Here is a 15,222-nt window from a genome sequence, read left to right on the forward strand (position 1 = left end):
CTGACCCAGGACTGAGGTGACCCCTGCCGGGGGTGTAGGGGAGCCAGGCTAACACCCGACTGTCCTCGGGGTTAGGGAAACAGCTTCGCTGGAGGAGGTGGCCCCTGTTCACTCGCAGGATTCTTTAACTTGGCTCCCAAAGTCACACAAGACAATATTTTCATTTTCTACATCGCCATGGAGAGCGCTGGCGGGATTCTTCACGCAGCCTAGGCAGAGCTGCTTTGAGGACAGAACACAGCGCTCACCTCTGTCACCTCGTACTAAAGCTGCCGTGATTTATGGAGTTTGCCGAGCACCAAGTGTTGTGCTCAGCACTCCGCATGCTTTTCACTCACTTAATGAGGACAGAACCCTGCTGGGAAGATACCATAATTTTTTCCATTTTGCAAAAGAGGATTTAAGGCGTAGCGAGGTTATGCTAAGTCGCAGAGGGTCAGAATGCTTGGAGCAATGAAGCCAGGAGAAGCCTGGCCTGTCTAGGTCCTAATCGCTATTATCCCACCCCCTTCCCCACAAAGGCCACAGGAAGGAGGCCATGCATACTTCCACCCCTTCATACCAGCTGAAAAAACAGTCCCCTAAACCAGTCCATCCACTCCAACCCCCAGGTCAGCGCTGCTACCCAGTTCTGCCGCTAGAAGTTTCATGCCCTTGCCTTGGCTTCAGGCAATCAGCTGCCCTGAACCAACCTTCCTGGGTAGCACTGTTCACAAAATCTGGGGGTGAGGGGGGCTGGCGGGGGGAGTCCCAGACAGCTCCTCACCCTCAACTTCTGGGTGTCCCATGCACCGCAGCTGCCCAGGCCTGCCTTCCTGGACATTCAACCTGAAGAGAGGTTGAATCTTGTCTGGAGAGGACACAGCCATGAAGTCCACCTTCAGCAAGGGTGAGCGGCCTCTCCCCACATGGGGAGGAATGAGGGAAACTGAGGTGGGCTGATGGTCTGTGCGGGGGTGGCAGCGAAGGCACCAGAGACATCACACACAGTCCTGAGCTCCTTCTTGCTGCACAAAGCCCACCTGCCCACAGCCTGCTGGTACACGATGCTGGGGAAGGGGTGAGGTGAGGGAGGAAGACAGAACCCTGCTTCCAAGAGGGTATATCGTGGATGGCACCTGGGCTGGGGGATTCCCTTTGTGACAGGGACAGGAAGGAGAGGTCTATCCTCTCTGGAAACTCCCAGGAGGCATGGATGAGCTGAAAGCAGGGGAGAAAATTTAATTTAAGTCACCATGGGTAGAAACATTTGCTGTGAGCCCAGCACTTTCCTCCCTGAATCCTTCTATGCCCACCCTGTTTGTACTTTAGGCTAGTAGTAAATCTAGGTGGATCCCTCACACACTGACCCTGTTCTCTCCAGGAGTGAGGAAATGACCAAGTAGGAATTGGGGGTAGAGGGCGCCCTTTCAATTGCTAGCACCAAGTCTCTGGATCAGAAACAGCCCATCAGCCTCAGCTTCCCCATGTGCAAACACCATACCTAATCTAAAATATGAGGGTTGCCTTGAACGTCAGTGGTGTGCACTGAATCAATGAATCCGCAACCAGTTAGGACTTGTATGTGTGTCAGGAAACCAGACTCTTAGTGACTTGAGACTCGGGGAGAGTCTGCTTGGCCCTGGAGTCGGGGGTTTGCTTTCCTGTACCTGAGAACAGGCCTGGGTCAGAAGAAATAGTCCCTAACTTCCTCTTCCCTCCACTCCCTGTTCCAACAGAGAAAATCGTCCCTTCCCAGTCTGAACAATCTGCTTCCTAGGGTGACTTCTCCAAATCAAAGGGGACCCAACATTCCAACAGAAGCAGTGAGAAATAGAGTTCCAGATGCTAGAGTCAGGGGATGTGGGCTGGGGGTGTGTGTGTGGTGGTGGGGGTTTCAAGGCAGCAAAGGGCAGTGGGAACAGAGACATCCCCAAGACTAATAGACTAATCTGTCAGAAAGCCACCTCTCCAGACCCTTGTCACCGAGGCTCCTGCTACCCTGGCCAGTTTCTCGAACATTCCAGGAAAGGCAGGCAGGCTGCAGAGGCAATGTCAACTGTCCACCCAGCTGCCCCAACTTCACTCTGCCTTCAGCCTTCCCCTCTCCCTGAGTCTCCACGTGGCACTCCGTGTGTCCATATCTATCTGTATGTCCAACTGGTCACTAAGAACCCCCCAGGGCAGGAGGCCTTGGGTATTTGAAGTGGGGGGGGGGGAGGAGTGCGAGATCCTAAACAGGACAGACTGGAGATTTTAGTAAACCTATCACAACACTTTGCAGTCAGGCCTTGTTTAGAACAATGGTTTTCAAAGTCTTTAACACCATGAACTTATGAACAGATAAAGGGCTAAGGGGGATCCTATGAATTGGGGACTCCCCTCACCCCCACCCCCCACACCTCTGGGCAGCAATTTGAGGAGGAGGAGTGGGAGAGGGCCTGGTGAGTATTGCTGAGTTGCCAGCTGCTCTGCTAATGCTCCATCTGAACATCCTTTTGGGGGCTGTTGGCAGATCAAAGGTATCTTGGAAAGGAGTTAGCACCTGTAACTCTCATTCCCAAAGCCAATTAGAGAATGAAGACTATTAGCCAAGCCTTCAATTATCTTCGCTCCATCTCGTGTTCCATCTCAAACACCATTTCCACTTAACCTTTCCTTAACTGGGGAGTGTGGGGACTGCCTGTGTCAGGGGCCTGAGCCATGACACAGCCTTGGAGACTGCGGCTCAGTCCGGGTTGTCCCCTGGGCTCACCTGGGAGTTTACTTAAACACAACGCCCGGCCTCATGTGCAACTGTCCCAGGCACCAGCCTATGAAGCTCCGTTAGGGGAGGGTGACAGGTGTGGGCACTGAGCTCAGGCTTTCCAGCCTCCTGTCCAGAGAGGGAGGATGCGAGGGCAGAGAGAAGGAATTTTTGGTATTCTCACCACCCCCTCATCTCAGCCCAGGTGACCAGGGTGTGGTTTGGAGAACAGGTACATTATGAGCAGGTATTGGCAAGGGCCCAATGGTGCCACCCCAATACCTGCCAGCTGCAGGCCTAGCTTGCCCGGGCCCTGTCTCTCCTGGGGGAACAAAGCAGGTATCTGTGGCCAGGAGCCCTAGCTAAGTCCAAGCCTGAACAAAGTGGACTTGGTTAATGTCTTTTATGTTTACCTGCATCATCAGACTGCCCCGATACCTACACAGACACAGAATATTTGTTTTAAGATGAGAGAGAGGAGACACTGTTGGAAATGTGGGGTTCTGGAATGTCAACGTAGGGCCTGTGACCCAGGTTCAGCTCAGTTGCTTGCTGAGATTTCCCAAGAAGCCTCAGCTCTGCCCATTTCCTTCACTGAAAAAATGACTACTGGGCCCCCCTCACCTTTCTACTAGCCATTCACCTCTGCTCAGAACAGGGCTTCTGGGTACAGCTCAGCACCTCCATAGCGCATTCAAGAAAATGCTTTCTCATCCTCAGGGCTCAATTTCCTGGTCACCTCAGGAGCGAACCCCATTCCTCGCTCACACGTCCTTCCCTCCTCGTGTCCTCCAGAACCCCCTGTGGGATGTCAGAGGAGCCTTGCTACTCTTTAGTGCCCCCCACTGACCCAATCTGCTCCCCGCAGTGCAACCTGTAGAGCACACACGCCAACCTCCCTTGTCTGGGTGGGGTACGTCAAAAAAGTCACGCCTAGGTCAAACCCCAACTCTAGGAACCCAGACTGCATTACACCAAGTGGAAAGTAGTACTTCACCCCCACCCTCCACGCATACTTTAGGGGCTACTATACTACTGCTTCTCAATTGGGTTTCAAAGAAACCCGAGCCTGGTTCTAATATTTTTCAAAACTGCTGTCCTACACCCAAACCCTCCCCCCCTCCTTGTTAGGGGTTAAGACCCAGCACACCATGTTGTGGTGCCTGTGCCTTGTCCAGCTTCCCCTCTGCCCTCTTGTGTCATCTCCCAGCAGTCTTTACAAAGCCCAGAGGCACTGCTGGGTCTCACGCTCACAGGGCAAGCCCACTCCAGAGGCAAGTTCGGTTTCAGCAGAAACCTCTGAGCTTCCGATTTTCTCAGGCCTGGGAGCCCAGTCCACACTCAGGAGGGATAATGAAAACAAGGCAGGTGACCCTGCCTCCATTGTTCTCAGGCTGGGTCGGTAACCCCTAGCAGCTGGGCTCCTCTCCCGTGAGAGCCAAGCCCAGAGCAGAACTTTGCAGGGACTGGCTGACCCCCAGGAGCTGCAGGTTTGGCTAAAGCAAACAGGGAAGGGCTGGTGGGGTCTGAGCTCAGGATGGGATGTCAGCAAGCATTCTCAGGCATTGGGAGGGCTGAGCAGACAGGTTAGACTGGAAATCCCCATGCGTGTGCTATAGGGGCCTCAAGGGTCCGGTCCCAAAGCACCACTGGCGGGACATTTGGCCCCAGGGACAAGGAAAGAGTCCCCCATTGCCCACATGGCCTGAAGGGCCTTCAGGGCAGTGTTCCCAAAGTCCAGCCCCTGCCTCGGCACCTGCAGGTCTCAGGGCAGGTGGACTGTCCGGTGAGGCATGAATGACCAGAGACACCAATCACACCCATTGCCCTGCCCCTGGTGGCTGGGCAGGTTAACTTTCCCCTCTCTGGGATGCTGGTGCCTGAGGCCTGGATTCACAGCCTGATCTAAGAGCCAGTCCAGGGAGTGTCTGACATTTCTCTGCTCTGACTGAGGCTGAACGTCATATCCAACTCATGGTCAATAACTTGAGAGCAGGAAACTTTTCAGCCAGGAGGGAAAACAGCAAACCTCTCAGCCTGACCCCCCCACCCTGCCCCCTACACACCCCCAGCAGGGTGCAGGGCTCTAGTGAGAGGCTCCTATTAGCATCAGCTTCTGGCTTATCCCTTCCAGGCAAGGACACAGGCTTGCTGGGAAACCTGAGGGCCTCAATCAACTCCTCTAAGGAAATCCTTGAGTTAGCCTCTCCCTAGCGCCTCCAAAACACCACCACCACTGGGTGGCCCTCAGACCTAGAATCCCTGCCCCCAAATCTCACCAATTCAGATGCTTAGGGAAGGGTCAGAATGAATAATTCCCGTTTTTTGCAGCCAGGGGAACCAGAGAGAGCTAGATGTGGTGGCCATCACAGCAAGCGAGGGCTAAGCACTGGTCAGAACCTCGTGATACTAAGGGAGGCTTGTTTTTTAAGTTTCATCCATCTGTACACTCAAAATTGGGTACAGGCCAGTGGTGCAGGGGTGGTGCAAGGATTTACCAGAGATAGTGGGGAGCAGAACAGGCAGGTAATGGAAGTACACTGCTGAGGGGAGCAGCGGGGTGGGTCAGGAGAGGTCTGTTGTGCCATTTGAATCACCCCCGGGGCTGGGGATCAGACTCACACTGAAGTGGCTTGCACTGCTGCGTCCTAACCCGTTCCTTGCATCAGGGAGGGCCCTCAGGGAGGCTTGTTCTAAGCAACCAGACCACCCATCCTCCATCCTGGGACTGAACTGAGAAGCACCAGTGGAACCAGGAAGGTGACGGCAGGGCAGGTCAGCGGGGGTGGGGGGGGTCGGGGGCTGGTGATGATCTATAAAAGGGGTGTGTTCACATCCAGTTGCTGTGATTGGGGATGAACGCTATGTCTAATCTCCCCAGCCACCATTCCTGGAGACGCCCCAGATTTACCCAGACCTTGCAGTATTGCGGAAGCAACATGGAAGTCACCAGCCACTTGCAGTTTCTAAAAACAGCCCTCAAGCAGGCCACAAAGGAGGTCATAGGAAATGCTGACTTGCCATCTCCCCTTAGGCTGTGACCTAAGGAGATCTGGTTTACCACCAGCCCAGCCACCCCGCGCCAGCTCGCTCCCCACCCCCCTGAGCCAGGTCTACATGTGGTTCTGGATGACCCACACAATTCAAAATCACCAGTGTCCACTTGGGGACCCTCCAGCAGCAGCACTGAGGCAGAAGAAAGGCCCAGGGCCTGGGGCACACACAGCTGGGTTCAAGTCCTGACCCCACCCTCTACCTAGAGGGGCACCTGGGCCTGTCCTCTCAACCAGTCTGAGTTCCACATCCCCATATCTGAAAAGTGGGGGTACCAAGACTTCATCAGTTTGGGGTGCAGTTTACATGAAGCCGTATAATAGGGCAACAGTGCGGGGCACGAAGAGTGTGCTCCTAAAGACTGGCACTGGGCATTATTAGTGTGAAGGGGAGGCTGTTGCCATCCGAGGGAGCTGTGGGGAAGGGAGCAGAGCTGGTAGTGACCACGCTGCTGTCCTTCCCACTACCACCACCAAATCAGGGCTTGGAGCAGCACAGAGTGTCACGCGACATCCTATTAGGTGCCCGTAGCCTATTCTCTACTCTCCTAAATAAGCTGAGATTTCACTCTCTCTCAACCCTGGACCAGAACGGCACTATTACCAGATGAATGGGTGGGACCCCCAGACCCATGCCAAAGTGACTGCTTCCAGAGCAGCAAGGTGGGATCTGGGGCTCTATTTAACTCAGGTTTGGCTTCCAGGGCTCTGATGGGAAGCCCATCAGTAGGGCTGGATGGCTGCTTCCATGCCTCAGTGCCATCTCTCTACCTCACCCCACCTCACTGAAAGGACAAAGCTTCCAGAGGTCCTAGCCCTGGTGAGTCAGCAGCAATGCAGACTTTGGAACCATCGGGAGTCCAAAGGAAGGAGGAGGCAGACAGGTGGGGAGAGGTGGGGCCCAGGGGGATGTCTTGGTTGATTTTCCCAGGAATGCGCCGTTTCCCTTCTCCCCCAGCAATGGCAAGGAAGCACCCTCTGCTCCCCACAAGGCTCTCCTGAGCTCTGGAGGCTGCCAGCCCTGAGGACAAGACTCCTCTTTCTCGGCCCGGACCCCCTTCTCAGCGAGATGGAAGCTGCCCTGTCACCCGCCACATTCACCCCTCCAGGTGACCCCCATATCCTTGCGAAGGTTGTGGCGACCGACCCACCGCTTGTCCCTCAAAGTTCCCCAGACCACAGGCAAATACACCCTCGCCTGAGTCCAGAAGAAAGCAGCCTCTCCAGCTGCCCCTCCCTCCTCTTCCCTCACCCAGGCCTGTGGTGGTGCTGGGCTGGGCTTGGCTCAGGGTAATAAGTAACAGCGCATCCTTGCTGTTCTGTCGATAAGGGGCTATTAACTCTATTATTAATTAGTTTCAGGTGACCAGAGGGTTAAACTGTAAACCGATATATTAATTAAAAAGGAAAAAACCCCAGAAGGGTGCCAGGTGGTGGTATTCACCTTGGACTAGGGGCAGGAGCAGAGTTCTTCCACTTCTGGGAACTAACCTCCCTGCTTGCTCACTACAAACTAGCCCTTCCCACTCAGACCTGACGCTGTTGCCTCTGAGGATGCTTCTACCCCCACACACCCGCTGTGCCAGCCCCCCGAAGCCCACCCACCTGCCACAAAATCTGTCCCTCTGGTCCGACTTGAACCTAAATCCCTGTGGCTGAAGTCCATTTCCTATGGTTCAGACTCCAGCTGGACACAGACAGCAGCTGGCCTGCGCGCTCGTTAGAATAAATTCTATAAAAACTACTAACCAAGCAGCACAGGCATTTGGGGATGCTGGTACTCTTTGTAGGGCAGGGGAGTCTTCTCAACAGCCCCCAAAATCCAAGCTTCAAATCCCACCAGAAGACTATAGTCACGATGAGCAAGAGTCAAGAGCAGGAGGCCCCCAACTGGGCCAGATGGTAGGGGAGCTGTGCACACAGACACGACCCCCTAGTCTGCCAGACAGAGCTCACACCACAGTGGGGGATCCCCAAAGAGTGCAGCAACAGAGAGGGGGCATGAGCTATGCAACCAGGGCCCCCCGCCCCGCCACTTGCCACCCCTGCCTTGGCTACCTGGGTACGTCATCAAGGAGAAGGGTGTATGGGCAGAGCAGCAACAAGGCCCAGCAGCCCTGGCCTTTTCCACTCTGCAGGCTTTTCCCGCACCCACCCCCATGCCCAGCCAACTGAAGCGTGGATGTGACCAGGGTGAGGTAGCAGAGCAGGTTTGTGCCACAGGTGTGGAAAAGTACTGCCAGGCCCTCCCAGCACAGAGGCTGGGCTGAGGTGAGGGGTGGCATGGGGATGGAATACACCTCCTATGCCCCAACTGGGCCCCACGACCAGGGACCGGAAATGGAAACTCTCCTAGTGGAGGGTTGAACCTGACTGAGACAGCCCCATTACCAAATGCAGGAGGGCAGGGCGCAGCAGGCAGGAAGGACAGGGCCAGCCTACACACCCACCATCCCCGCTCCTTCCTCAGGGCTGGGATTGAAGCCCGACATTTTCTAAGCAAGGCTTGGAAGCCCTTAACCCCAGACAACCATCAGGTGCCTCTCAAACCCCCTAGAGAGTCGGACCGCCTGCACCCTGGCCTCCACAGCAACGGCTATCCCTGCCCACCAGCACCTCAGTTTCCTCACTGCGCAAAGGAACAATGCTGTCTTCCCAGCAGTTCTCAGGGTAGGGTTATGGGCACAAAGGCTCAATGGACTTGACCATGAGAAGCAGGTGCTCCTGACTTAGGAACTTCTAGTTTCTATACGCCTGGTGTTTTGGGGGATAGGCTCCCCCCGACACATTCACCTCCACCTTCCATGGACTTTCCTGGGCAGCCAAGCGGGAGAGACATCCTGCTCCATACAGAAATCAGCTTCTCAGGACACAGAGCAGCAGGAAGGGTGGCCACTTCTCAGAGGGGGGGGTCCATTTACCTGTTATGCTCCTGAAGCAGGGCTGTGTGTCCTGGCCACACAGAGGGCTAAACAGTGACCTAGCAGAGGGCTTCCAGGTGTCTCCCCTGGGGTCCCTTCTCAAGCAAGAGTGGAGGGACAAGAGAACAAGATGATCACTCCCACCAGGGACAGAGTGTCTGGGCCTGCCTACCACAAATGCCTCAGGGGCCCAGGCCTCAGCCCCAACCCTGCACAGAACAACCCGCCTGATATAATGTAACCCAAAAGGTAGACCAGAGTCACAGCCAAGTCTAAAGGGGTGATTGATTGACTAAGTATTTGCTGAGCACAGTCTACGTGCCCTGGTGCTGTGGGCAAAACACGGGGAGTACAAAGCACAGGACCTGCCCAGACGGACATCGGGATCCTGACAAGCAGGCAGACAGGCGCTACGTTACAGGCAGTGGTAACAGCAAGAGAAACCAGTGGCAAGATCAGGATCATCCTGAGACTGGAGCCAGACCCCTCAAGTTCAAACAAGAGCAGCCTAAAGCAGGACGAGCAGCCTAGACATAAGTAAGGGGTCCTCCTTGATGGCACACGGGTTAAAGCACAGCGCCATGAAGCTGTCCACAGCCACCACAGCACCACGAGTTCGATCCCCCGCCAGGGAGTTGACCCACATGGCGCGGCAGACCTCTCCTGATCCACCCCCTGCTCCTCTCAGCAGTGTGTTTCAGTCAGTCTGCCTGTTCTGTTCACTGCTCTGTCTCCAGTGAATCCTCTCTCCTCCCACACTTCTGGACTACATCCTAGCTCTTGTATGCATAAGCAAATAAATCTTTGAAAAAATAAACATAAGTGGGAAACTGAGGCTGCAAGACCTAGCCCAGGGTGATCTCTACCCCCCTTCTTTCCTTCTTTTCCATCTTCCCTAACCCCAAGCACCCTCACTCCTGCGGTGTAAAGGTACCTTGGAAGAAACCCTCCAACTGCACCAGCCACACCCATTTTCCATTCTTCCTATATTTGTGGTGGGAAGACACTCATAGTCCTCATCAGAAAAGGGTGACTCACTCCGCCCATGACCCCAAACCACAAGAATTGGGTGGTTAGAAGGAATTTGGAGACCCTGAGCTCAAGCTGGAGAGCCATCAAAAATGACTTGGCAAAGATGGTCTGGGGTGCCAGGGGTCACCCTCACCAAGTACTCTGAGAGGGCAAAGTGCCTGCACACTGTGTGATCCGGGCGGGTAACTGCGCTCACCTCTGCACATAAAGGCAGGGGTAGCCCACGCCATCTGACACTCCAAGGCTACTGGGCCAGCCCGGCCGCTCCCCCCAAGAGCAGTAGCTGGCATTGTTCTGCACGCTGAGAGAAAAGAGGGAACCTCAGCTGCCTGCTAACATGCTCCAGCTCTGCCCCAGAGAACCGTCTTTGCGTACAGAATGTTCTGGGGCAAGTAGGCTCATGTGGCTACCAGGCTCTTGAAATGCGGCCAGTGAGACCGAGGCTCTACATTTTAATTTTGTTCATTTAAAATGAAGCTGCCACCATGACAAGTAATATGCTCACATGAATTAGAGACAAGTGAGTGGTAAATACTACAACAATAGAATCAAACACAACATCTCCTGGCCAGATCCTTCCCAGGCAGGGTCTGCCTCCAGGGAGCCTGGTTTGGGGTCCCAGCACACTCCTGCTCAGGGCTATATACACGGTCGCTCGCGTTCCTGAATCTCACCTAGACTTTCGTGTTTTGCTTAATCAAAAATCTTGGCCCCCGTGGGACTCGGCACAGCCAGGTACACAAAGAAGCCAAGACCATACTTGTCATTGGGCCTCCCAGCAGGGGAGGCTGGTGCCAAGACACTGGACAGTTGCTGGGCATCCCTGATTCTGTTCAGGCCTGCTGGGGAACCAATCTCCTGGGTGAGTCTCAGCTGGGGTGTCTGATCTCAAACTTCTCGGTCTGGAGACTGAAAGCCACCTGGTTTCTTCAGACTTGCAGGCCCCTCCCTTCAAAAATGATCACCAGCTCTGCCGCCCAGGGAGTTGCCATGCTCTGGCAGCCAAAGTCAAAGCTAACGCTGCTCAGAGTACAGAGGGACAGCAGTTTTCAGAGTTTGTTGTCAAAACTACGTTGTCTTGTACTCTGTACACTCTACGCTGGTGCAGGAGAGGCTGATGGCTTATGTGTTTATCTTACCTTAAAAAAGGATTCCTTTGTTTTATAAGGGACACACAGGCTTACAAAAAACTGGAAGAGAGAGGAAAAGGCACCAATAATCCCGCTTCCCAGACTCAGCACTGCCTGACTTCCATGTGTAAATCGAGTTTCTACCACACACGCAAGCTGCCCACACCTCACCCCCCCATCTTGTTTTTGTGTAACTTGAAGTCTGGCTCTGAGTTCAGACCCACTTTGAGTAATACCAGCTTGAAGCACCGGAAAAGCATCCTCGCACACAGGGTCTCTGTTGAGGGCATCTCCCGCTCCATAGGCCAGAGAGCCCACCAAGTCGCTCCCTAAGCAGAGACTGAAGTGTATGCAGAGTGCAGGTCTGGAAGAGCAAGAGTGGCTTTAGGAGGAAGAACTTTTAAAAATGATCATGATAGGGGCCCTCCGTGGTGGCGCGGTGGGTTAAAGCACAGCACTATGAAGCTAAAAGCCACTTCAGTATGAGTTCGATCCCCGCCCCATAGATGACCCACAAGGTACGGCAGACCTCTCCTGTCTCTCCCGCAGCTCCCCTCAGCAGTGTACTTCGTCAGTCAGCCTGTCCTGCTCCCCACTCTTTCTCTGGTGAATCCTTTCACCAGCCCTGCACCTCTGGTCTGTACCCCAGTTCTGTATGCATAAATAAATAAATATTTTAAAAATTAAAAAAAAAAATGACCATGATAACATGATAGACCCAATGACAGAGCAGATGGAGGAGACAGGGGTTTTGAGCACTTCCCACCCCCTAGGGCATTCCAAAAAGCAGTGTCAAAACCAAGATCTGTGACCTGGTAAACTCCTAGCATGCCTCCTGGAAACTTTCAGAGCTAAATATCCAACATGCATCTCCCCCTAGTCCATGGTATAAAGTTGCCTGCCCTGGACCCAGGGGAGCCCCGTGACCCCCAACCCCACCGAAGTCTAGACAGATGCACACCCAGAAAGAGGCTCAGATCCACCCTAACCAAGGCTGGTGCCCCTGGCAAGGAGGGCAGAGGGATGGTGACAGAATGTGGCAGGACTCCCCACCTCCGCTACCCAACAAACTTCCCACGTGAAAGCTAAAGGACCTCTGGATGGTTCCAACTCTGGCTTTGGGGACTGGTGGGAGAGGACAAAGGAGACAGCTTCATGGCACAGCATGTTTGTGAGTCATTACCCTCTTATGAAGAGCAAAATTTGAAATCCAATGCAGTACAAGTCAAGGGCCTTGAGGAAACAGGTGGGACGGGAGGGAACAAGTCACCCCTCAGTGCCTTGAGCTTAAAATTCGGGGGGTGAAGGAGGCAGTATGGAGAATGACAGGACTCAAATAAGGGAACCCCCAGGCCCAGGCTCAGAGGAGACCTTCCCAACGGCCCCAGCCTACAGCAGCTTTTCTTACCTCAGAACAAACACCTGAGGACTCACAATATGCCACACCCCACTTAGCTTAGTCTACACAACGAGGCCACACACCCCAACCTCAAAGGCAGGGATAATGTCTAATATTTCTCATAATTCCCACCATCCTTAAGCCACTCCTGGGCACACAGCTGGTGCTCATTAGCCTTAGTAATTACTCATTAGCTTTAGTGAGCAAGTGCTTGGCTCAGAGAAGGGCAGTGACCTGTCAGAGCCACACAGCCAATCACCAGGCCAGAGACCCAGGTCAGAAGCAGCTCTGCCTTCCAGCCCCAGCTCAAAGGTCTACTTATTCCTCAGTAGGTTGCTCTTGCCCAGCTAAGGCTGGATTCTTGGGGGGGGGGGGGAGGTGTTAAAGAAGGGGGTGGTGTTGAAAAGCTGATAATGAGGACACCCTCCCTCTTCCTGCTCCCTGGGGATGCTGACAAGACACTCCTGCAGCGGCTGCCACACTCAGCCCACTCAGCACTTCTCCCTGGACAGGCAGCCCGTCCACCCGCTGCTCCAACGGGAGCTGGGATGCTGAGCACGGAAGGGCACCTTTCCAAAGCTAACACTGCCAGGATGCATTCCTCAGCCCGGGAGGTGAGGGCTTTATTTGAACAGGAGTGGCTGGGGAGACAGGGGCTACCATTCTTTCTCCTCTGGAGGATCTGGGAACAGGTGTCACCATGCCCCTGGGGCATGGGACGCACAAGGGACGCCCCAGCCAAACCAAACAGGTCCACTCAGGGCCCGTCCTGGGGTCCTCAGGATACTGCCAGATAGCCTGTTTCTGTGCCCAGCCAGGCCAAATCCATATATGGTCAATGTGGACAGGAAAATGGTGTCAAAACCTGACGGCTGGAGCAGTACCAGGGAGTACCAGGCGGCACTGATACCCCAGGAGAGAGACAAGACTAAAACTATCCACTCCCAGAGGACAGCCAGACTCCTGCTTGAGCTCAGCCCTGGGAAGTCACCTGGGATGTGGAAAATGTGTCACAGCTGAGGGGCAGGCCAACTGGAGGTGGAAAGTGACATGAGGCCACAGCACCTGCACCCTCCCTCTAGCTCCTGGGTTCTTTGAAGGCTTCAAGGATCAGTCTCTGCGCCACCTGACATACAAATCCTGCAGTGAAGGGTCAGGAGTCTGTTTCGACTGTAAGGATGAGGACCAGTGCAGAGAGGCTGGGGGGAGGCATGAGACCGCTGAGTCAACTCTGAGCTGTGGTGTGCATTTACACAAGCCAGGTTTTCCTGCTTTAATAAAACTTCTCATTCAAAAAATGGCAAACAAACCTATTTATGGTCAATGTGGAAAGGAAACTGGTGTCGGAACCTGACAGGACAGGAGCAGGGTACCCAGTCCAGAGGGTGGCCTGCGGCCTAGCGAGATGGGCAGGGCTGGCGCTAACCTGGACACTGAGCATCTCAATGAGGCTACTCTGCTCGTTCAGGCCTGGCTCTGACTCGGAATGCTCAGGCTCCGGCCACTACACTGGCTTCGTGATCTTCACTGGGTGATAAAATTTCCCTGCCTCGCTTGTCTTATCTGAGAAGGAGGCTCCCAACAGAACTTATCTGCCCTTCCCCTACTAACTGCCGGATACAGTTCCTGCTGTGCCTTCCACGAGTTCTAGAGTTCTTGTAAAAGCTGAAACTCGCTGGGAATGTGCAGGCCTTTTAGGCCCCTTCCACCCTCAAAGATGGGCGTCTGCCTGCAGGGAGGCTGGCTGGGATCAAGAGCAGGGGTGCAGAAAGGGAAGAGTCTACGTGTGCAGCCAAGTCTAAATGACTTCAGCTTCCACAAGGATGTTGGCTGGGAATCTGAGAGAGAAGTCACAGAGAGTTTTCAGAGTTGGGGTCCCATCAGACCCCAGCAGGATCCCTGGCAGAGTGCTATGGAAGGAACCAGAAGCCCTGCTAGATGGGTGGCAATCACCTTTCATCCTACCTCCTGTGGCCTCAGCTCCAAGAAGCCTTCCCTAATTACCCCCACTTAGCCTTTTAATTGTTCCTTTATTGTACTTCCCTCCTTGGCCTGCCCAACCTGGTGAACACAGTTGACCTTGGAAAAGTTACATAATCTCCCAAGGTCTGGGCTTTGGCTCCAGGGCCATAAAGGAAGGTCAGTTAGATAACCACGAAGCACCTTCCAGCCTCAAAGCTTTATGATCCACCACTAGGAGAGGTGCCCAGAGCCCTACCCCCCCCCTTCCATCAGCCACCAACCCCACCACCAGGCTCCAAGCTCCTTGGGAAGGAGATTTGGGGAGAAAAGGATGCTGGCTGTGATGGGGGAAACCGTCTGGGGAGGGAGCAGGTCTTTACTACCCCAGGCTCTAGATGGCCCCCAAAAGTCTCAGTTTCAACCTTCACACTGTTTCCCCCCCAAAAATTCAGTGGTATGGAAGCCAGCATTCAAGGTCATAGTAAGAGTGTGCTAGGCAGGGTAGGAAATCAGCCAAGCAGTTCAGTGCAAGAGGAGTAAGTATTCTGCACCCCCAAAACACCATCCAGGTTTTTATTTGAAGGTGACTAACAAGGAATAAGGTTCTGGGTAGGCAGAGTTGACTAGTGCTCCACTGAGCTCAGTTTTCCCATCTGGCAAAGGGACATCTTTTGGCTGCTGGACCTCACAGTCAGGCTCGGGTCTCTGCCAAGGGTGGAGTGTGGGAAGGGTGAAAAGCCTGTGTTCCCAGGCTTCTTAGAGGTCACCTAGGTGCAGGCAACACTCCTGCCCCTGCCCTGGGGCCGCATCCCTGGTCAGCATAGGGGGGAGACTCTGAGGGGTGGGAAAAACCCAGTCATGCCAAGGGGGTATCAGCTCGGTATACTTTCTCCCCTGTAAACAGCCTGGCCTTCCTGCAAACAGCTCGGCCTTCCTCTTGCTCCTCCTCAGAAGGCTCTGAAGATCAAACAACAGTTTCCACAAGGAAGGGGCAGGGGGG

General features: G+C 54.2%; 1 protein-coding gene across 2 annotated transcripts in view; it reads right to left on the reverse strand.

Annotated features, from left to right (window-relative positions):
- KCNK5 (potassium channel, two pore domain subfamily K, member 5) overlaps window positions 1–15,222 on the reverse strand; it is a 36,385-nt gene that overhangs the window by 10,648 nt on the left and 10,515 nt on the right. The window lies entirely within an intron of this gene.

This window comes from Condylura cristata, unplaced genomic scaffold, assembly GCF_000260355.1.
Source record: "Condylura cristata isolate star-nosed mole 26May11 unplaced genomic scaffold, ConCri1.0 scaffold00001, whole genome shotgun sequence".
Classification (NCBI taxonomy): domain Eukaryota; kingdom Metazoa; phylum Chordata; class Mammalia; order Eulipotyphla; family Talpidae; genus Condylura; species Condylura cristata.